Source organism: Triturus cristatus, chromosome 3_2 (genome assembly GCF_964204655.1).
Source record: "Triturus cristatus chromosome 3_2, aTriCri1.1, whole genome shotgun sequence".
NCBI lineage: Eukaryota > Metazoa > Chordata > Amphibia > Caudata > Salamandridae > Triturus > Triturus cristatus.
The window spans coordinates 748,878,329-748,900,875 of NC_140584.1; the positions used below are offsets into that span (position 1 = coordinate 748,878,329).

Genomic DNA, 22,547 nt, shown 5'->3' on the forward strand with positions numbered 1-22,547 from the left:
TTTCCCTTTGCCGCGGCATGCGCGCTATTGTTTGTATCACATGCTCCTCTTGCTTGCTAGCGGCCGGCCTGAAGGTTGTAGGCCCATCTTTGTATATTTTTTTAATTTTGTAATAAACGGTTTCAAAAAAAAAAAAAAAAAAAAAAGTTTATTTATGTAATAAGGTAACCCAATGTCACCGTATGGGAGAGATAGGCCTTGCAAAAGTAAAAGAAAATGTGGGAGTTTTTTACTACTAGGACATGGAAAACTTAAAAGAAAATGTCCAACCTTTTAAATACAGAGCACCTTTCTCCATAGGCTGTTTCGAGCCTACCCTAGGGGTGACTTATATGCATTAAAAAGGATGGTTTGCGCTTGGCGAAAGGTTTATTTTGCCAGGTGAAAATGGCAGTTTAAACCTGTGCACACAGGCTGCAATGGCAGACCTGAGGCATATTAGAAAATGCTACTTCAGTGGGTGGCACAATAAGTGCTGCAGGCTCACTTGTAGCATTTAATTTACAGGCACTGGATGCATGTAGTACTACATTACTAGGGACTTATAAGTAAATTAAATGTGCCAATTCGGTCTGAGCCAATATCACAATGTTTAAAGAAGAGAAAGCACAATCACTTTAGCCCTAGTTAGCAGTGGTAAAGTTCACAGAGTCCTAAAAGCCAAAAAAAATGGGTTCAGAGAACAGAAGGTTTGAAAGAAAAATGTTTGGAGGTGACCCTGTAGAGAGGGCCAAGTCCAAAAAAGTCATATTGATTTTAGCACTGCTTGTTTCTATTTTTTGTGCTAGGTTTCCTTGTGCTGTGCAAAGTGGGCAGACAACATTTGGGAAGGAGTTATTGCCTGTAGGTGAGGAGAGGTCTAGCGCGGAAGCTCAAACTAGGCCAGCAATAACAGCAGATTGAAAATAACTAGTGTATCCCAAACTGAACTGTGACATAACATGAACAAGCATTTGCAATGCACTCGGTCTCGCCTTTGGGACCTGTTGAGTATTTCGCCATGCAGCACATTAGCCTGGGTGCTGCAACATAGAAGCTTTAATGCTAATAGGAACACCAATGAAACATTGCATGCTTTCAACACACTACAGATCCAGCAGGAACAACACTAGATCTTCTACTTGTAAAAAGAACTACTTATGACACCAAAGTGAGCATACTGGAAATCAAGGGGCTGTTAAGGCTTGTATTTAAAGCCTTCTCTGGTTTGAGACTCAGGATGTAGATATTTGATTGGTTCACAAGGGATAATAAGCGTCGTGATTGGTCAGTGAGCTCCGTGCATCTTTGAGGAGATGATATGGTAACGTAAAATTGGAGTAATGTTGCAACAATTAATACAATTAATCTGGTCTCGACTTCTTGGACACCCAGACAGCTTGTAAAAAAGATAAAACCAACAGAATCACCCATTCAGAGGGAAGCATCTGTAGATACATCAGGGCATGCCTAACTTGTTTAAAATTCAATGATTTGAGCAAGGAGATTAAAAAACGCTTCCTAGGCCAGCTGATGTAGGGGCAAAACATTACAAAATGGAGCGTATCCTGTGGAGACAAATTGTCACAGCCACAGGATGCCCTTCCCTCTGCCCGAACCCCCCCATTTTCTACAGCCATTATTGTCTTAAATGTTAATGCAGTTTACTTTTGAAAATTTGATCCATGGGCAGGAGAAAGTGCCCATAAATTACTTAAGAAAACGCTCCACTTGTTTTGCAACAATTGCCAGTGTTTGAGTTTCAATGGGAAAAACTTAATTTGCTGAAAGCTTTGATGTTTTTTTGCCTCTTTTAGGCAATCTGTATCAGAGTCATTAAAAGTTGAACTTCTGTAGAGCTCTGGCATTTAATTGCCTCTGAAAAATGTGGGCATTGTGCCTTGGGAAATTGTAACCAATTGTCATGATTTTATTATGACATAATTTGGAAATAAAGACACTTATGCAAATGTGCATTAACATGACAGTACCAAAGAGCAACATCTGCATACTCTGCTTAAGCTAATTATCTAACGGCTCCTCTGTTCATCACAGTGTGTTCTTAGTGTCCGCGGCGTAACCCCGATTTCCATGCATTTAAGGATTATAGCAGAGGAGGCATGCATCGTCCTAATCGATGCCGCTTTTTATTTTGCGTCTAATGTGCTGCTTTTTTCTTTCTTTTCTTAGTGCCAGAGTCCAAAAAAAAACCCTGACGTTACCACCATAAACTGTAATTCTCTAACGTGGGTCCCGCGGGAGGAGGCCAACAGGGCTCAGTTCCAAGTCTAGTGAGTGTCTTTACCCTGCCCAGGACAAGTATTTGTTACTCTCTATGCCAGGTCTATGCTACGTTCATGTGTCATGCCCCAGACAGCTCATTTAGTGCAGTACAATGTTCCCAGGCTAACTCGCAGTCCTTGGAGGGACTGGACGGGGTGGCGTAGTGCCACCGTACTGTGTCACCAAGGCACTATCACATAGTTTAACCTCTTAGGTCCTGAAGACAGGACAAACCAAGCAAACAAAAAACGGAGGAGAGTGGCGGGGGAGGGGAAGCAGGACGCCAAATGCCAAAGTGGGGGAGTCTGGCGGATTCAACTAGTCTCGCTTAAGCTGGGCCGGCAGTCATGCTACGCTTCATTGCTTTTGTATGATGGAATTGGACTTTTTCCGCTGCCGGCCAAGATGGTTGTAGGCACACAGCTGTGTACTTTGGCTAACCTCGTCTTTCAATAAATACAAAGTTGGTAACAAACTGTAATTCTTCAGCAGAGACAAATAATGCTTTCTGTGTGCAGGCGTATTGCATATTTTTTAGTCACAGTCTCCCTAACCTGGCAGCAGGTGTGGGAGGAGCGTAGAATAGGCAGACTGTATTGGGTGGTGGAAGGGAGGGCACCTCACGGGGAGATGCAGCTTCGGAGCTACAAGTTAAAGATAAAGTGCGGCCTTGTGAAATGGGCGCTGCACTGTTGTATAGAGTTCACACACATAGCGTTAAGCAACACAACTTTTATACATGTATTCATCCAATCACTCACACAATCTTTGTGTAGTAAAACACTTACCGTTACTCATACGCTCACATTAACACATGCCACGAGGGTACTGCTCTATCAGAAACCATGTGGTACTGTGGACAAAGGACAATAAACCCTAAATATTACTAATGATGTAAACAGATGTTGAACGACTCCACTGATATCCTCTCAATTGGACTTTACTCCTAGATGAAAACAAATATGAAGAATACGTTGTAGATGACAACTCTGGGTCACAATGTGGAGTCTCATACTAGAGGCCAAAAAAGGAACCTCGGCTTGCACAAATTCCACATATACGGCATACAGATAACAAACCCACTTTGTGTCAAAATGTTACCTATTTGTGTTCTTGACACACCCACCTGTTCTAAAGCCTCACTCTACAGCACAGGCACAAGCACTCCTACAGTGTGTTCTGCATAGCAACACTTTACACAATGGCCGACATGTACGGCCGTTTTATACCGGCTAGATTGTCTGATTATACTGCAGGAGCTAATGGGCTTTATATTCCTTTATCATTGTTTAGTAGAATAACCTTTATGTGTACTGATTTTTTATATCTCTTTAGGCCAATTTCCGTTTCTTCGTATTCCCTAATTGAAGCAAGCTTTTCCATGCATTTGAAAAATGCAAATACAATTGCAATCATAAACATTCTAGAACAGCTGCATATTTGAGGACCGGATTTTGCTCTCATTGGCTCGGTGGGCCGTGGGAGCTGCCATGGGAAGCAAATCAAATACAATCTTACAACTGCATCAGCGGACGATACTGGAAATGCAGGAATTCAATCTAATCAGTTCTGCAAGTCAACCCAACCAAACACACCAATGAGCCATCTGATTTCCTTTATCACTACAAGGACTATTTTAAATGTCACATCAGTGGAAGCAGAAAAGGGGCCCTCTGAAGCCTTCTCTTCGAAATATAGAAAGGAGAGAGTTGGGAAACAGAGTTTTTGAGGTGTTTGAAATGATCCACTGGCTAGAAGGAGAAACTGAAGCAAGGGAGTAGACAGAAGTAATTGGGGGGCAAGAGAAACAAGGTGAAGGGTACTGGTAAGAAATGTGAAAGCAACACAGGTGAGGGTGAGAGGTAGGGGTGGGCGGAATTTGCGGAATTAACCTTCGCAAATTATCGCGAGAATGTTTAAAATTATCGCAAACAAGCAGAAATATCGCGAAGATGCGGAAGTTTTTTTCCGGCATGTTCGCGAGATTTTCTGCATGGTTGCGGGTCGCCAACTTACCCATGTGGTTGCTTGCGGGCGCGGCCATCTTGTTTTGAGTTGTTCTCGCGGTGCATGATCGCGAGAAGAAAGACGTGATCGCGCGACACATGACGTCACTGCGGGCGCGAACTGTCGCGAGACAGCGCAAATGGCTAAAAACAATACAACATCTCATGGAGAACGCGACCGGATCAAGAAAACTTGTCGGCGAACGCAGGGATTCAGGTAAGGCGATCGCGCGCGCGCGAGAATGTATCATTTTACAGCGCGAGCAAGAAACAAATTATCGCCAAGCTGCGGAAACCGGAATTTTTGACATTTTCGCGCTCTCCGCGGAACGCAAAAATGTCAAATTATCGCAATTTCCGCGAACGGAACGAAATTTTTGCCCAGGCCTAGTGAGAGGGACAAATGCGAAAGCAAAATGGGGGAATGAAGGAAAACTGATAAGAAAACAATACAAAGAGGGAGAGTCAAGTTAAGCAACACAGAGGGCAGGAGCGACGGGTAAGAAACACAGAGGGTGCAGGTGGGAGGAGGCAATGAGGAGAAACATGTGGGTGAACTCAACAGGGAAGGGCAGGTGACGGAGAGCAAAGCAGGGGTAAGTAGTACATGATGAAGACAGCCGGAAAACACATGCACTCTCATGGATTGCTTGACACAAAAGAATGCAAGGAATGGAAGCTACCATGTTAGCCATTCACAGTGATGGTGAAGAGGCAATACTAAGCAGGTAAAGGAGAATGACAAGGAAGGTTAACCAAGGATAAGCAATGTGTGCTCCTCCCCCGTGTTTTTGGTAATTGGCAATATGCCTTGCAACAGACAGCACATGCACTGTCCGTCCAGCAGGCTTCACCTAAAAAAGAAGTGTATGAGCCAAAATGCACTGGCTGAAAAAAAAAAAAGAAAAAGAGCAATAGAGGACAAGTGTAAAAAAGATGAGTGAACGAACAATATAAGCAGCAATCTAGAACAGCTTTCTTCAAAGCTTGAGCAGATCAAGATAATAGTAAATAATCAAAAAGGAGAGAGATAATGCAAACACAGAGGCAGAAAAGAAAGTGGCAAAGAGAGAACTGAAAGGGGGCGCCAGAAAGAAAGAAAAGCCATAATAAATGGAAGAATGAAGCAAAATCGGGTGCAAGACAAATTCCAAATGGGGAGCAAGACAAAAAGCCAATCTAAGGCATACCAAAAATAATTTGGGGCACGTGAAAAACAAAGTACCAGAAAAGGAAAAAAAGTCACAGGGAACGCAAAAGGAGTCACAGGGGAAATAAAAGGATGAAGTGAAAAATAAGAGTAAAGTCGAGAAAGTAAGAAGTGCTTCCAGAAAGTAATAAGGGGAGGTGGGTTGCAAAAGCAACAGGGGCATTGAGGAAGCCAATGGTGTGAGTCATGAAAGCTGAAGTGTGTGAGAAAGCCAGAAAGAGTGGTCAGGAAAATCTGAAAAGTGTCAGGAATGCCAGGAGAAGCCAAAGAGGGCATGCAAAGGAGGAACGAGAAACCATGCAAAGGGGTAAAAAAGCAAGGAAAGGAAGGAAAACAAGAGATAGCTAAATAAGCAATTTAGGGAACAATAAAACACAAGGACTGCATTCCTGATGAATTCAAATATAGAAATTCTGTTCACAAGCTCCCTCCATCTGCAAACACAAAGAGCTAAACTATCCACTGCCACATGTGCATCACCAGCTGATGTAGTGCCCCGTGACACTCCAGGGCTCATTCAAACCTTAATCCTTAAGAAAACAGCATGCAACTGGCACAAGTTCCACTTAAAACCCCCCTCTCCGTAAGACAAAATAAACTGTGGATTTTCCGGAGTCAAAGTATAAGAACTATGCGCGTTTCCATCTTAGGGGTAAGAAGTTGGTAATTGGGAACATTCATGTGATGGATATTCATTCACTAACCTTTTACCAGGGAAGTTTCTATCCATTTTGCAAAGGTAACTGTGCCCTATAAAAAAGGGCAGAACCTAAGTGGGCAAACTGGGTAGACAGAGCCACAAGCACCCCTTTTTTTCATATTCTGTAGATAAAGGTTTTTCTCCACGTGGTTAAACGGTTTTGCTGCGGGAAAACATTGAAATTTGGTAAATTTGCAAACACACGTATTTTAAAGTATAATAAAGTAGACAATCCACAGGGGCAAAGGGTAAGAGTAGGTGAGTAGAATAGAATAGGACTGAAAGCCAAAGACGTGCATAGATTTCTGGGGTTCCTTAGAAGATCGAGATAGATACAAATATACACACCGATAATATAGAGAAATAGAGAGACAGATAAAGAGGTAGAGAGACAGATAGATAAAGAGCCAGATAGATAGAGAGATAGAGAGAGACAGATAGATAGAGAGACAGGCAGGCAGAGAGACAGACAGGCAGAAAGATAGACAGACATCGATCTATGCAATTCAAAATAATTAGGAAGCTCACTCCATAACCTGCACATCAAATACTCAAATACTGGCAGACCCGCCTCAGGCATTTGTCCTATTGAGGTGATGAAATACCATTACGTTTGGTGCAACAGAAATATGTTATCTACAGCGGTACGAAACAGAACACTGCATCAGCGAGCGCTACATAAACTCAAATTATTGCCGGTGAACCCGGTGTGAGACTTTAATGCGACCATTTAAAAAAGCACCAACTCATTTTCAATGTGTTCATAATGAAGGGAAAATCAACTGCCAAACACAGCTGCAGAGACATTTACGGAACCTTTATGCCGGCCACGGTTGTCTGCGTGTTACCGGTAGCAAGGAAATAGCTGAAAACTAGTGAAAAATGGTGCCAATAAAAAAAGAAAACATTCAGGTTGAAATCCTTTAAAAAATGAACCCACTATATGTGAGAATTATAACAAAACACCACGGTCCATTTGTACAGCGGGTTCCTGATTTAAAAGCATCACAAATGGGACAAGCCATAACTGGAAATAACACATGCGAGCAAACTGACAGACTAGCAGAGGTTATCACCTATTTCAAGCTGGGGGAGCAGGCAGGCCTGACTGACCCCTTCTCGCTTTGCACAACTTTGAGCACAGGAGTCGGAGCTTCAGCCAATCAGCAGCTCCTCTCGCCTTTTAAACAGGGCCGTCATTTCAAGCGCTTTCTCGCGATCTAATATATTGACGGGTCTGCAGACAAATACTACTGTGGTTCCGGGGCTCGGTAAATAATGACACAAGTAGTTACCCTAAGGCGCTTTCCTTTCGCGCCTTAAAGTAACTACGTGTATCAATTGTGTGTGAGCCTGCTGCTGCCTCATAGGAGAGGGACGGGGCCTGACTTGGGGGAGGGAGGAAGGGGGGGGCAGGCTAAGGAGAGCCAGAGCTTGCTTGCTTAAGGTCTGGAAAAGAAACCAAGCAGCTGAATCGTGCGTGCGTTTATGTGCTTGCAGGAGCAGCGCCACCTTTAAAGTTAAAGCCAAGTAGAAAGGAATTTCTCTGTTCAAAAATCAGAGCACAGGGAAAGCGAGAGGGAGGAAGGGGTTACGGGTGTGTGCATGGTGGGAGGGTGACTCGGTGAGGGAAACAAAGATAAACCCCTTTAAGGGGCTTGTCTTGAAGCGAGGAGGTGGCTTAACATATAAAGCTGCCGGCTTTGGAGCTGCAGAGCAGAGTTCGAGCCTCAGCATGGGCTGTATCACCTAATCATACATAAATAAATAAATTGTGATTGGGGGTGGAGGGGAGAGACAAATAAAACACAACACGCATTGAGGGGTGAAACAGATACAATTTCAACAAACGCTGTCAAATGTAGCAAAATTAAAACAAACACTGTCAAATGTAGCATCCAACTGAAACAAATGGTGCACAGAATCGAAGGGAGGAATTGTGGCACAGCTTATAAGCAGCCGAGAACAGGACTCGAGTGAGGGCTGTATTAATAATAAATAAATGGAGTTCTCGGATGGGGTGGGGAGACACAAATAAAACAAGCATAGGCAATGCAATGGGGAGGGGAGTGGCACATGAAGAAAGTAGTCTGTGCAGTAAAGGGGCCAATAGCCGTGGAAGGACACAAATGAAGACATGTCCATCAAAAGGAGGGACTAACAAACCTGCACCCAATCGGAAGGCAGCATTTAAGACACAAGCCAATGGAAATGATGGGTGGAGAGTGGGCGGAGCTTCCATGAAGCTTCCACACTATAGTGTATACTGCATGTCTCAACGAGACAGCGCAAGCGCTGCCTAGGCGAGACCTAAAAAGAACTATACCAGGATAGGGTTTGGCTGTGTTTGCTGTATGTTGCAAATTGGCACCCTCATTACATTCACCTCATAATTTCTTTTTAGCACTGCTTCAACACTGTCATGTAACTGTTCACCAGATGGGCAGAAGGGACAGGATTAGAGGCATGTTAAGCTGAGAATTGACAAGGATCTTGAAGGTAAGGAAAAAAAACAACAAGTAATAAAACAGTCGCACCTTATTATATTTATACTACACAATGATACATGAGATAAATATGAACTTACATTTTTTATCTATATTATGTCTACAACATATCTTAAATTATATAATGTATATGTTGATAAGCAGAGTGTAACATGCTATTTCACTATCTATTGTTAGAGAGGGAGGCCATGATTCAGGAAAGGCGAAGGCTCAGGTGCGTTATGGTGCCCTTCCCCTTCAACAATGACAATAAATAGCATTTTTTACTCCGTGCATCTGCATATCTGTTTTATGTCGTGGCATTTTTTCATTTGCGATTCCTTTACTAAGAGCCATTTACCTAATACCAGGATGCGAATGGTTAAATTTGTACAGCAAGGTAAAATCTCACCAATGAGCCTTCCTGGCTATAAAGGGAGGTAAACAGCGTTTTTCATGTCAGTTTTGGTAATAAACTTGAATTTGGCCTTTGCACTGAAGCAATAAATGTTTTTATTTCAACAGCAAGTAAATTACAAGCACTTGTATGAATAGCAATAGCAGCAGTTACCCTCATGGGTGTCTTTTTGTAACGACAGAACAGGATGCAAGGGAGTGAGAGATAGGAAGAAAAGGACCTGAAAACTGGGGTTACGAGAGGAAACAGCATTTAAAAGACCAATGATAATTAAAGCGTAAAAATATGCATTTAAAATAATTTTCTGAACATGGAGTGAGACTTCCGATGATGCCATGAGAGAGCTAAAAAAGAAGCCTCTGAGCCTCTGGCACCTCGAGAAGAGATTGGCTGAGGAATAGAGCAAAGCACATGATGGAAGGTGACAGTTGAAACAGCTGGATGTATTTAGGGCCAGCACACGTCATGGCCTGATAACAAAAGTGCAGTGCTTTAAAAAGACACCTCTTTTCTATGGGTGGGCAATGACATTTCTTGGGGTGCAGAGAAATATGGCAAAACGTATGTAGCCCGAGTAACAGATGTGGAGCAGCGTTTTGCATGATTTGCAGATGTGAAATCTGTTTCTTTGGGAGGCCTAAGAGGATCATGCTTCAATAGTCGCCTTTAGCCGCTATCATGACTTGGATGACCCTTTTCCTTTTTGGTAAGGTATGGAAGGGAAGATTTACTTAGAAAGTTTTTAAAAGGCAAAATAAGGTCAATATTTTTTAAAATGTGCCTTTAAAAGGAAAGAATGATGTCAAAGGCAACTTCTAAATTTTATGAACATTAAAGCAGAGGTGAGTGAGGGGGGTGACAGTTCTTTGGGCTAGCAAGCAGTGTTGCAGGTGGTTGGTGTAGGAAGCTGGCTCTGTATATACTAAACCAAAGTAAGGTATAGTGTACAGAGAGACCAGTGGAAACCCAGAGCCTTTACAGAGACTAAAGTAGATAATAATAATACTCTCTTTTGTGGTAGTGTGGGCAAGCAGTTAGGCTTATCAGAGGGCAGTGTTACTAAGTTGCTGTACACACCCAGGCAAGAAATGATTACACACACTCAATGACGAAATCCCAGACCAATGGTTTGTAAAAATAATACTTTTAGTATATTTATTTCATAGAACCAAAGATACTTTTTTGCAGTAAAATATGTTTTGCAATATCGCTATTTATCAATGTAAAAATTGTACACAGTGCATTTTTCAACCAATACATGTTATCCTATGAGAGGAAACACAATCAGCAATATGCAAGTAAACAATTAACTTTATTGAGCCTTTGGATGAAGGATCAGTACCAGTCAATGAATGGGTAAGTGCCCTTACTGCACCACCAGTGGCACTGGGGTGGCCGGGTGCAGAGATCAACTTCGGGATCTGGTGCCAATGTTATGCAATGAAGAAAGGGGGTAATTGAAGTGGTACTACTCACAGGTAAGTAGCACGGTTTCGTAACCCAGTCGCTGGGGGTTAAGGTTAGACAGGGGAGGCCACAAGGCAGCACTAGACTTACACCCTCAGCGGCACGGGGCGGCCGGGCACAGAGTGCTAACACAGCACCGGGCACCCAATGCAAACTAATGGGGAATCTTGAAGTCGGAAAAAGGCTGCAGGCCCAGGCTAGGAGGCTGGACGAAAGAAATCTACTGCTACACAGGTAAGTTGGGAGCATCAGGACACCATCTATAGATCTCCTCAAGGCCCAGGGGCTTTGGGTGCAGGGGTGTCCTTTGGCCTGGGAAATCAGCTTACTGGTGCGGTCGCTGTTAGGGGAGTCATCATGCAGAGGCTGCAGGGGTTGATGTGGAATCTGACAGGGGTGAACCCACGGTGGAATCTTGCTCTAATTTTCTTGGGAACCTCTGCTGGACCGATGAGCCACTGGAAATCGGGCTGTGGGCATCAGGTGCAGAGGTGATCGGTTTCGCAATTCCACAGGCAGAGCTTTGGTCTTTAAAGTTGGTTTTCTTCAACAAAATCCTTTACACATTTCTCTGCCGTAAACCAGTCATTCTCCCGAATTGACTTTTTCTAGTCTTCACCTCTTTGCTGGGGTCAGCAATAAAACCTGACATTGAAGTCGCTTCCCTTTCCAGATAACTCCCCTATATCCTTGGTACTGCACCTGCCCCATAGCAGACAGAATGCCACGATGTGGCTCCTCAACCCTAAATTAATTTCATACATATCAAACTTCAAGGAGATCTAGGGGCTATTCAGGATTACCTCACTGTTAGACCTGGCACCTTGGCGTGAGTTTCCCTTCCACTTTTTGATGGTGTGCCTCGATTGTTTTGCTGGTGTTGTCCGCTCAGGGCACTGCGCCACGGCTAATCCGTGCCGCAGTGCAAGTGCTCCCTAGGTAAAGTGTACCTGTAATTGATGTTCACGATTGGTTTATTGGATTCACTGTCAGTCCCCAGTAAAGTGCACCAGGGGTGCCAGGGCTCGTGAATGCCAATGCTGCTGGTGGGCTTGCAGCGCTGGTTGCGCCACCCACGGAAGCGGCCTTGTAAAATGTGTCTAGGGTCTGCCACCGCAGACCCTGTGCGCGGTCCGGGACCGTCGCGCTGACTGCGCAAGTGCCCCCACTTGCCAGTCCCTAAACCTTCCCTTACCTACATATTAGCCACCCCTCTGGTAGGCCCAAGGGCAGGGTGCATTGTAGGCATAAGGTAGGACAGGCCCTGATGTGTGTGGCATGTCTTAGTAGTGAATTACAGCCATTTCCGTTCTTCACTATTGAAGGCTACCTGCTCTCCATAGGCCAGAATGGGCCGACGCTGTGACCCCAGTGGACTCAGAGAGCATGGTAGAAGTGTCAAGTTTAGTATGCCTGAACTCAGGATGATAAAATACTTCTTGTAGTCAAGTCTATTTTAGTATCCTGGGTTTGTAAATACTACTTTTAGAAAGTTAGTATTTACTGACCTGACCATCTCAGTCCGCCTCTGCTGTGTGTATGTGTTCTGCCTGGCAACAGTAAGGAGCAGGGTTGGGGAATCCCCAGAGACAGGTTGGCTGCCAGGTGGTGGGTAGAGAGATTACACCTGGATGGGTGGGAGGAGTACACCTTGACTCTTGAATAGACCTGTGCTCTGCCACCACAAAGCCGGCGCCACCCCCTGTGGGGCGGCTGATGTCTCTGCCCTGCTGCTGAAAGGAAAGAGCAGAGTCACCATAACAAAGTGCTCCAGAACTGGACTGAGCCAGGCCTAGGCCCCCTGGCGCTAAAGAACAAAAGAATCATGGTATAAAAGTAGGAGCCTGGCTCCTAAGAGATCAGAATCCTGTTTACCACAAAGAACCTCTGCCCGACTAGAAGGAGAAGGAGACGCTGGAGGAGCTGGCCTGCTGCCTGCCTTGCTGAGAAAGGAGAGGAAGAGACTTACTGAAAAGACTTTGCTACTTTGTGCTTGAACATTCTCCAAGGGCTTGATCTGAGCTTGCCCCCTGAACTGAACCCCAGGAACAGTGGGTTCTCTGTGCTTCTTGCTCGTCCTCCAATTCGAGCCGTGTGTGCATCCCGCTGGAAAAGAGACTGCGCCCCTCATCGCCCCTCCTAGGGCCGTGACACTCAGAAGCTCGCCTGCCTCCAACCCGTGAGAGCCCCGCTCCGTCCCGAGCCGCTCTCTGTTCCCGGGCCAGGCCGCCTGCATCCCTGTCACCGCCTGCCATTGGAGTGCGCTGAACGCGCTATCACCCCTCCTGCCGGAAGCCGTCCGACGACTGTGATCTACGCCGGGTCATCCAGCTGCACTGACCGTGCCCTGCGACCCCGCTTCGCTATCCCCGGACATCTCAGGCCGCGCCGCCCCCGCTGTGGAGACCCTCCTGCACCGCCGTGCTACAGGGTCGCTGGCCGCGCCTGCCTACGTGCCCACACCTGCTGATTGAGGACCCAAGAACACTTCCCGAGCTGCGAGTCGCACCGACCTGTGCTGACTCTCCACATCACGAAAGAAGTTCCAGTACCGGGCTCGGGGCCCGCAACGCCTTATTTCCCCGTTCGCAGGAACCGATCTCTGTGAGTACTGGAACTACAAGTAAAGAGACTACAAAGTATCCATTTGAAACTACGAACCCAGAACATTTGCCTGCTGTATAACCTGGCGGCCTAGCGAAAACGTTATTGGTCTTGTGATAAGTCTGCTGAGATATATATACCTTATTTTTACATAAAGAAAGCGTATTTTTATATATATCCAAGTCTAGTGTCCGTTTCTGGGGGGATTGATGTATTTACTGTGTGTATGATTGTAAGTGCTTGTTAGACCTGGCACCTTGGCGTGAGTTTCCCTTCCACTTTTTGATGGTGTGCCTCGACTGTTTTGCTGGTGTTGTCCGCTCAGGGCACTGCGCCACGGCTAATCCGTGCCGCAGTGCAAGTGCTCCCGAAGTAAAATGTACCTGTAATTGATGTCCATGATTGGTTTATTGGATTCACTGTCAGTCCCCAGTAAAGTGCACCAGGGGTGCCAGGGCTTGTGAATGCCAATGCTGCTGGTGGGCTTGCAGCGCTGGTTGCGCCACCCACGGAAGCGGCCTTGTAAAGTGTGTCTAGGGTCTGGCACCGCAGACCCTGTGCGCGGTCTGGGACCGTCGCGCTGACTGTGCAAGTGCCCCCACTTGCCAGTCCCTAAACCTTCCCTTACCTACATATTAGCCACCCCTCTGGTAGGCCCAAGGGCAGGGTGCGTTGTAGGCATAAGGTAGGACATGCCCTGATGTGTGTGGCATGTCTTAGTAGTGAATTACAGCCCTTGTCGTTTTTCACTATTGAAGGCTACCTGCTCTCCATAGGCCAGAATGGGCTGCTGGGATCACGCCAACGCTGTGACCCCAGTGGACTCAGAGAGCATGGTAGAAGTGTCAAGTTTAGTATGCCTGAACTCAGGATGATAAAGTACTTCTTGTAGTCAAGTCTATTTTAGTATCCTGGGTTTGTAAATACTACTTTTAGAAAGTTAGTATTTACTGACCTGACCATCTCAGTCCGCCTCTGCTGTGTGTATGTGTTCTGCCTGGCAACAGTAAGGAGCAGGGTTGGGGAATCCCCAGAGACAGGTTGGCTGCCAGGTGGTGGGTAGAGAGATTACACCTGGATGGGTGGGAGGAGTACACCTTGACTCTTGAATAGACCTGTGCTCTGCCACCACAAAGCCGGCGCCACCCCCTGTGGGGCGGCTGATGTCTCTGCCCTGCTGCTGAAAGGAAAGAGCAGAGTCACCATAACAAAGTGCTCCAGAACTGGACTGAGCCAGGCCTAGGCCCCCTGGCGCTAAAGAACAAAAGAATCATGGTATAAAAGTAGGAGCCTGGCTCCTAAGAAATCAGAATCCTGTTTACCACAAAGAACCTCTGCCCGACTAGAAGGAGAAGGAGACGCTGGAGGAGCTGGCCTGCTGCTTGCCTTGCTGAGAAAGGAGAGGAAGAGACTTACTGAGAAGACTTTGCTACTTTGTGCTTGAACATTCTCCAAGGGCTTGATCTGAGCTTGCCCCCTGAACTGAACCCCAGGAACAGTGGGTTCTCTGTGCTTTTGCTCGTCCTCCAATTCGAGCCGTGTGTGCATCCCGCTGGAAAGAGACTGCGCCCCTCATCGTCCCTCCTAGGGCCGTGACACTCAGAAGCTCGCCTGCCTCAAACCCGTGAGAGCCCCGCTCCGTCCCGAGCCGCTCTCTGTCCCCGGGCCAGGCCGCCTGCATCCCTGTCACCGCCTGCTACTGGAGCGCGCTGACCGCGCTATCACCCCTCCCGCCGGAAGCCGTCCGACGACTGTGATCTACGCCGGGTCATCCAGCTGCACTGACCGTGCCCTGCGACCCCGCTTCGCTATCCCGGACATCTCTGGCCGCGCCGCCCCCGCTGTGGAGACCCTCCGGCACCGCCGTGCTAAAGGGTCGCTGGCCGCGCCTGCCTACGTGCCCACACCTGCTGATTGAGGACCCAAGAACACTTCCCAAGCTGAGAGTCGCACCGACCTGTGCCGACTCTCCACATCACGAAAGAAGTTCCAGTATCGGGCTCGGGGCCCGCAACGCCTTATTTCCCCCGTTCGCAGGAACCGATCTCTGTGAGTACTGGAACTACAAGTAAAGAAACTACAAAGTATCCATTTGAAACTACGAACCCAGAACATTTGCCTGCTGTATAACCTGGCGGCCTAGCGAAAACGTTATTGGTCTTGTGATAAGTCTGCTGAGATATACATACCTTATTTTTACATAAAGAATCGTATTTTGATATATATCCAAGTCTGGTGTCCGTTTCTGGGGGGATTGATGTATTTACTGTGTGTACGATTGTAAGTGCTTAACCAACAACGCCTGAGGAATCGCCTTGGCTGCTCACGCCACGCACCTAGAGGGTGAGCAAGGGTCATTCGCGAGGGGTTATCCTGCGCCCTGACGTGGAGGAGAGGGTTCCTGCTTGACACAAGGGCAACCTTGCGCCAACCAGAGATCCCCGACTCTAACATTGTTGGCAGCGGCTGGGATTTCGGATTTGCACTTGTAATTTGCATACAGTGAGTTATTAATCACCAGATAGTGAGAGCAGACCAAGTAACGCAGCCACAGGTTTTCATTTGTTGAACTTTGTCGAGACATCTGCCATTACTGCAACGATGCCTGGCTCACTCTCTGCTGGAAGAGCGCTCTCTGTGATTTCTGGAATAGATGAGGTGGATTGGGAGAGACTGGAAGGCTACACGATGGAGCAATTGAAAGGCTACAGTGTACAATTCAGAGTCCCCCATGCTGGGTGCAAGAGGAAGCCCCAGTACACCAAGGCGTTGAGAGCCTGGAAGGAGTCACGAGACCTACGGAATGCGGGGGACATCGTTCCACCCGACAACCTTGAGGAGCCCAGCAGAGTCCGGTCGCCAGAGGAGCTGGCAGACAGGGCAGCAGACAGGGCGCATGCAATGGAGATGGCAAAGTTGGCAGGACAGATGGAAATGGAAAAGCAGAAGTTGGCCCTGGAGGCACAACAACGCCAAATGGATCATGATATCAGATTGAAGGAGTTGGAGCTGAAGGCGAAAAGTTTGGATACCGCTCCTTCTGGTGGCAGCACTCCACCAGCGCAGGTAGAGTCCAAGGTGTACATCCCCAAAGATGTAGTAAAGGAGTATTTTAGAAAGGATGACATAGGGCAGTGGTTTAGAGCCTACGAGGTGGCCATGTCCTCACACCGGGTCCCTGAGAAAGACTGGGGAGCGGGGTTGTGGGGAAGGTTCCTTGCGGAAGGGCGGGACACACTGTTAGATTTGCCCTTAGAAGTCCAGACCTCATACCCCCATATGAAGGAAGCTTTAATGACCAGGTATGGGTTAACTCCTGAGCTATATAGACAGAGGTTCAGGGAGACCAAGAAGATCCCTGAGAGTACGTATGTGGAATATGTGACCTTTTTCTGCAGAGCGCTGGATGGTTGGGTGAAGGGTAGCAAAGTGAATGATTATCAAGGGCTGCTTGATTTAATTGCATGGGAGCACTTGTCCAGTCAATGTTTTCCTGAGCTACGCCAGCACCTGATAGATAGCAAGCTGTCCAACCCGAGGAAGCTTGCTGAGGAGGCGGACCGCTGGCTCAGCACCAGGGTCCACAAGGGTCAAGTGGGAGACTCCGCCAAAGGTGGGCAGGGTCCCCAGCAGAAGAGTGGGGGGGACAAGGGTAAACAAAAGGGGTTCCAAAAAGGCCCCCAAAGTAATTCCCAAGGGAACCAGCAGAAGGGTTCTCAGCCTCCCCCACCCCCGCAGCCGAACGGGGCCCCGACAGGTAGACCTGTTCCAAAGGGGCCCTTCAATTGTTATAGGTGTGGTGACCCGGGTCACATTGCCTCTGATCCTAAGTGTCGCCTGTTTGGTAAGACCGCACCCACTGGTGCTCCACCCCGGCAAGTAGCTAGTGTTAACTTTGGGGAGGAGGTAGCAGTCCAGGAGGGTGGGGGTCCCGGGCAGATGACCCTAGTCTCGCTAGGAGACAGTGAGATGGTCCCGGTAACCTACCTGCCCTCTAACACTAAGAAATATGGGCAAGTAGTGACCATCAATGGAAAGAAGGTTGAGGCTCTTAGAGATACAGGAGCCAGCGTGACCTCGGTGAGGCAACACCTGGTGTCTCAAGAGCAAATTGTACCCAATGCCTACTGTAGGGTTGTCAATGCTGACAACGTAGAGAGTCGTTGTCCAATGGCTCAAGTTCCCTTTGAGTGGGGGGAGGTCTCTGGTACTCTACAAGTCGCTGTGAGAACGGACATGCCTGTAGATTGTCTGCTAGGGAACGACCTGGAGAGCTCCCCTTGGGAAAAGGTGGAGAAGACCACGCATCTGAGGATGGTGGGTCTACCCGACTGGGCGTGCGTGACCACCCGGTCCATGGCAGCCAGTAAGGGTGTTGAGAGGGTCCTGGAGCCTGAGGGAGAGGTCCAGGAACCGGCCTTAGGGAGAAGGCGCAGGAGGCGCGGGAAACCGGCCCCCGAAGTTCCCACGGCCCAGGAGGAAGTAGACCCTGAGGGGGATGCTCTGGAGCCTACCGGGGAACAGATTGCCGAACTGGGAGATCTGCCTGAGCTGACCCATTGGCAGCAAGAAGGAGGTCCCTCCAGGGAGGAATTCTGCAGGGAGCAGAAAGAATGCCCTTCTCTCGTGGGTATGCGGCAACAGGCTGCAGACCAGGCCAATGGTGTTCAGGCCAAAACACACTACGTGTACTGGGAGAGTGACCTCCTGTATTCCGAGCCTAAGGCTGCTGAACCTGGGTCAGCCCGTGTGCTGGTGGTACCCCAGAAGTTCAGAACCTTCCTACTGGGGCTGGCTCATGATGTGCCGTTAGCAGGACATTTGGGGATGGACAAGACCTATGACAGGCTTGTCACCCACTTTTACTGGCCCCAAATGCACAAGAATTCAGATTCCTACTGCAGAACTTGTCAGACTTGCCAGGCAAGTGGTAAGAGCGGAGGGAAGCATAAGGCTCCTCTGCAACCTTTCCCTGTGGTCGGTACGCCATTCCAACGAGTGGGTATTGACATTGTGGGGCCTCTGGACCCCAAGACAGCCCTGGGCAACAGGTTCATCCTGGTCTTGGTGGACCATGCCACCCGGTACCCTGAAGCCATCCCTCTGAGGACAGTGACGGCCCCCGTGGTGGGACGGGCACTGATGGGAATTTTCTCCCGAGTGGGATTCCCTCTAGAGGTGGTGAGCGACAGGGGGACCAATTTCATATCCACATATATGAAATCCCTGTGGAAGGAGTGTGGGGTAACTTACAAGTTCACCACTCCTTACCATCCCCAAGGGAATGGGTTGGTTGAGAGATTCAACCGAACCCTCAAAGGCATGATCATGGGCCTGGACGGTCCAATGAGGCGTAAGTGGGACGTCCTCTTGCCATGCCTGCTCTTCGCTTACCGAGAGGTGCCACAGAAGTCTCTAGGGTTCAGCCCCTTTGAGCTTCTGTATGGTCACCCGGTAAGAGGACCTCTGAGTTTGGTAAAGGAAGGCTGGGAGCAATCTCCCAGGAAACCTCCCCAGAATGTATATAGTTACATGCTGGCCTTCCGAAACCAGACTCGGCGTTTCAGGCAACTTGCTGAGGCAAATCTGGAAGCCAGCCAGGAAGAGATGAAGCGGTGGTACGACCGGAATGCCACTCTGGTAGAGCTTCAACCTGGACAAAAGGTGTGGGTCTTGGCCCCAGTGGAGCCGTGTGCACTTCAGGATAAGTGGACAGGTCCATTTGAGGTTGTGGAGCGCAAAAGTCCTATCACCTACTTGGTGGACATGCAGACTCCCAGGAACCCTTGGAGGGTCCTACATGTTAACCGCCTTAAGCCCCACTTAGAGAGGACCGAAGTGGGCATGCTGCTGGCCACTGATGATGGAATGGAAGAGGAGACCGAGCCTCTCCCTGACCTCTTAGTGGCCTCCGAGAAAGATGGGTCAGTGGATGGAGTTAACCTCTCACCCACCCTGACGCCCGAACAACAGGAAGACTGCCGCCACTTGCTGGGACAATTTTCCGACCGATTCTCCCTGGTTCCTGGTGTCACAGATTGGTGCGTCCATGACGTGGACACAGGAGACAGCTTACCTGTGAAGCACAAGGCTTACAGGGTAACTGACAGGGTCCGAGCTTGCATTAGGGAGGAGGTCTCCAAAATGCTTGCGCTAGGGGTGGTTGAGTTCTCCAGCAGTCCTTGGTCCAGCCCCGTGGTCTTGGTCCCCAAAGCTGCTGCGCCGGGAGCCACACCTGAACTCCGGTTCTGTGTGGACTACAGAGGACTCAATTCAGTAACGAAGACTGACGCGCACCCCATCCCCAGAGCTGACGAGCTCATTGATCGGCTGGGGGCTGCCCGGTTCCTCAGCACGTTTGATTTAACGTCTGGGTACTGGCAGATCGCCTTGACCGATGGGGCCAAAGAGAGGTCAGCATTCTCTACACCAGATGGGCACTTCCAGTTCCGAGTCATGCCATTTGGGATGAAGAATGCCCCTGCCACCTTTCAGAGGTTGGTCAACCAGGTACTGGTTGGGCTGGATGCGTTCAGTGCCGCCTACCTGGATGACATCGCCGTGTTCAGTGCCACCTGGCCTGAACACCTGCGCCACCTCTGGGAAGTGTTGATGGCGCTGCGCCGAGCAGGCCTCACGATCAAGGCAAGCAAGTGCCAGATCGGGCAGGGTTCCGTGGTGTACTTGGGACACCAAGTGGGGAGCGGCAAGGTGGCACCCTTGCAACCCAAAATTGAAACCATCCTGGCTTGGGAACCCCCCAAGACGCAGACCGCAGTGAGGGCCTTCCTGGGGCTCACTGGGTACTACAGGAGGTTTGTCAAGGGCTATGGAACGATCGTTGCCCCCTTGACAGAGCTGACTTCGAAGAAGCAGCCCAGGAACGTGATTTGGACTGACACCTGTCAGAAAGCTTTCGACACCCTGAAGACTGCCATGTGCACGGCGCCCGTGCTCTTGGCCCCCGACTTCTCCAAGGAATTCCTAGTCCAGACAGACGCTTCAGAGCATGGTGTAGGGGCTGTTCTCTCACAGATGACTGAGGAGGGCTGGGACCAACCCGTAGCCTTCATCAGTAGGAGGTTACTTCCACGGGAAAGTAGGTGGAGTGCAATTGAGCGAGAAGCATTTGCTGTGGTCTGGGCGCTGAAGAAGCTAAGACCCTACTTGTTTGGGTCTCACTTCCGGGTTCAGACGGACCACAGGCCCCTCAGATGGTTGATGCAAATGAGGGGTGAAAACCCGAAGCTGTTGAGGTGGTCCATCTCCCTACAGGGTATGGACTTTACGGTGGAACACCGTCCTGGTACAGATCACGCCAACGCTGACGGTCTGTCCAGGTATTTCCGCCTTAGTGACGAGGAACCCCCTGGGCAAGGGTAGTTCTCCCCACATTTCAGCTGGAGGGGACACGTGTTAGACCTGGCACCTTGGCGTGAGTTTCCCTTCCACTTTTTGATGGTGTGCCTCGACTGTTTTGCTGGTGTTGTCCGCTCAGGGCACTGCGCCACGGCTAATCCGTGCCGCAGTGCAAGTGCTCCCGAAGTAAAATGTACCTGTAATTGATGTCCATGATTGGTTTATTGGATTCACTGTCAGTCCCCAGTAAAGTGCACCAGGGGTGCCAGGGCTTGTGAATGCCAATGCTGCTGGTGGGCTTGCAGCGCTGGTTGCGCCACCCACGGAAGCGGCCTTGTAAAGTGTGTCTAGGGTCTGGCACCGCAGACCCTGTGCGCGGTCTGGGACCGTCGCGCTGACTGTGCAAGTGCCCCCACTTGCCAGTCCCTAAACCTTCCCTTACCTACATATTAGCCACCCCTCTGGTAGGCCCAAGGGCAGGGTGCGTTGTAGGCATAAGGTAGGACATGCCCTGATGTGTGTGGCATGTCTTAGTAGTGAATTACAGCCCTTGTCGTTTTTCACTATTGAAGGCTACCTGCTCTCCATAGGCCAGAATGGGCTGCTGGGATCACGCCAACGCTGTGACCCCAGTGGACTCAGAGAGCATGGTAGAAGTGTCAAGTTTAGTATGCCTGAACTCAGGATGATAAAGTACTTCTTGTAGTCAAGTCTATTTTAGTATCCTGGGTTTGTAAATACTACTTTTAGAAAGTTAGTATTTACTGACCTGACCATCTCAGTCCGCCTCTGCTGTGTGTATGTGTTCTGCCTGGCAACAGTAAGGAGCAGGGTTGGGGAATCCCCAGAGACAGGTTGGCTGCCAGGTGGTGGGTAGAGAGATTACACCTGGATGGGTGGGAGGAGTACACCTTGACTCTTGAATAGACCTGTGCTCTGCCACCACAAAGCCGGCGCCACCCCCTGTGGGGCGGCTGATGTCTCTGCCCTGCTGCTGAAAGGAAAGAGCAGAGTCACCATAACAAAGTGCTCCAGAACTGGACTGAGCCAGGCCTAGGCCCCCTGGCGCTAAAGAACAAAAGAATCATGGTATAAAAGTAGGAGCCTGGCTCCTAAGAAATCAGAATCCTGTTTACCACAAAGAACCTCTGCCCGACTAGAAGGAGAAGGAGACGCTGGAGGAGCTGGCCTGCTGCTTGCCTTGCTGAGAAAGGAGAGGAAGAGACTTACTGAGAAGACTTTGCTACTTTGTGCTTGAACATTCTCCAAGGGCTTGATCTGAGCTTGCCCCCTGAACTGAACCCCAGGAACAGTGGGTTCTCTGTGCTTTTGCTCGTCCTCCAATTCGAGCCGTGTGTGCATCCCGCTGGAAAGAGACTGCGCCCCTCATCGTCCCTCCTAGGGCCGTGACACTCAGAAGCTCGCCTGCCTCAAACCCGTGAGAGCCCCGCTCCGTCCCGAGCCGCTCTCTGTCCCCGGGCCAGGCCGCCTGCATCCCTGTCACCTCCTGCTACTGGAGCGCGCTGACCGCGCTATCACCCCTCCCGCCGGAAGCCGTCCGACGACTGTGATCTACGCCGGGTCATCCAGCTGCACTGACCGTGCCCTGCGACCCCGCTTCGCTATCCCGGACATCTCTGGCCGCGCCGCCCCCGCTGTGGAGACCCTCCGGCACCGCCGTGCTAAAGGGTCGCTGGCCGCGCCTGCCTACGTGCCCACACCTGCTGATTGAGGACCCAAGAACACTTCCCAAGCTGAGAGTCGCACCGACCTGTGCCGACTCTCCACATCACGAAAGAAGTTCCAGTATCGGGCTCGGGGCCCGCAACGCCTTATTTCCCCCGTTCGCAGGAACCGATCTCTGTGAGTACTGGAACTACAAGTAAAGAAACTACAAAGTATCCATTTGAAACTACGAACCCAGAACATTTGCCTGCTGTATAACCTGGCGGCCTAGCGAAAACGTTATTGGTCTTGTGATAAGTCTGCTGAGATATACATACCTTATTTTTACATAAAGAATCGTATTTTGATA

At 49.0% G+C, this 22,547-nt stretch overlaps 1 long non-coding RNA gene across 1 annotated transcript in view; it reads right to left on the bottom strand.

Annotated features, from left to right (window-relative positions):
• LOC146858047 (uncharacterized) overlaps positions 1-7,305 on the bottom strand; it is an 85,162-nt gene extending 77,857 nt beyond the window's left edge. The window contains exon 1 of the long non-coding RNA XR_014979644.1: positions 7,255-7,305. This is a non-coding gene — a long non-coding RNA (uncharacterized LOC146858047). The remainder of the gene's footprint in view (positions 1-7,254) is intronic.
• Between the last annotated feature and the right edge of the window lie 15,242 nt (positions 7,306-22,547).